The sequence below is a fragment of the Pseudomyrmex gracilis genome, unplaced genomic scaffold (genome assembly GCF_002006095.1).
Source record: "Pseudomyrmex gracilis isolate BER0280 unplaced genomic scaffold, ASM200609v1 scaffold_1442, whole genome shotgun sequence".
Taxonomy (NCBI): Eukaryota; Metazoa; Arthropoda; class Insecta; order Hymenoptera; family Formicidae; genus Pseudomyrmex; species Pseudomyrmex gracilis.
The window spans coordinates 18,936-20,537 of NW_018022026.1; positions in this window are offsets into that span (position 1 = coordinate 18,936).

Genomic DNA, 1,602 nt, shown 5'->3' on the forward strand with positions numbered 1-1,602 from the left:
AATCGTACGGTGTCGAATAATTTGGTGTCGAATAAATCTGTGTCGAATCGAGCGGTGTCGAATCGTACTGTGGTCAATAGAGTATCACCCCACGAACACCATTCATGCGAGTTCACACCCATTAATACAAACACCCCTTTACTCCAACAAAAAGAAAGACAAAACTCACACATATTAATAAGGGGACATTCCCACGACAGTCACACCACACACTAGCACATCATACAAACACCACACTTTCGCACGCTAACGTTCACTCCACATACACGCATACAAACACGCACTACAGGAGCACACACACAGTCACGCTTAGCTATTTAAACATATCAGACATAATACATCGTACACACACCCACTCTCCATGCATACTATCACTTACTTTTAAGACACACTCAAAACGTCACGAGACAAACATTCATTGACACTAAGACATACTATTGTACACATTCAAAAGAGAGGCGTACATGCTTCACACTCATACCACACCTAAACGTTAGCACTCACATTCACACCCATAATACAGAAGTATACACTCACACCGTTAAACTCTAATTCAGACTGTATATCAACCACAGTCACACTCACATTCCATCCGCACAAACAATCGGGATTAACATCCACCTGAGATTCTCTCTACACACATACATGAGCACGCTATTAAGAAACAACATACACACCTTTCATACACCACACACACAGACAGTCACACGGCACACTAAAAACCCACTAAGGTTCACTTTTTGAGTAGCAAGAGTGGGGCGGAGGACCTGCGCGGTCGGGCACAGCGCTTGCTGTGTCAGTTAGCAACAGGGGCTCGTGATAGTCGAATCGCGTTGCGTTACATGAGCACTAACCCGTTTGTTTTACTCGCAAAACTCGATGTTATAGGTCGAATATATTCATATTGTGATAAAGAGCTTAACAATAATGTAATATATTGTTATATAGTAGAGAATATTGTGAAATTTGTGATTTTGTATCTGAAAAAGGAAATATACTTAATGACAAGATCATACTTACTTGTGGTGATTCCGTGTGTTGATTTCTCGTTCCTGTGTTGTTCTGGTCAATCCTGGAGATTCTGGGCGACATTTTTTGTAAACACTGGAACAGCAGCACCTGAAACAAAAAAGAGAACAATCAATCCTTGTTCCTTGGAGGTGAAAGGAACTGGCGACCGTATCAAATCTTCGGAAACAAGTGAGTACCCGGCCAAGTTAATCCTAACTCCGGTCACAACCTAACCCTGACTTTAAAGTTGAGCATAGATCACTTTATCCGTATTTTTGACGTTTAGCCTTCTTAAAGTCTAAAGATGTTTTTAATCGCGAAACAAGAGTAAAGGGACGTTGGTACTTTGCCTATCGCTCTGCTGTTCTTGATAATCCGTGGTTTGAAAAGTTTAAAAAGCACAAACTCCCTAAAAGCTTAGTGTCTCTAGTTTCACGCATCCGTACTTTCCATACTCGTACTAACGCCCATTTGGCTAGTAAGGAAATAGTTGACTTTCCGATATGCCCGTGTGGATTTGAAGGGGTGATACTCTATTGACCACAGTACGATTCGACACCGCTCGATTCGACACAGATTTATTCGACACCA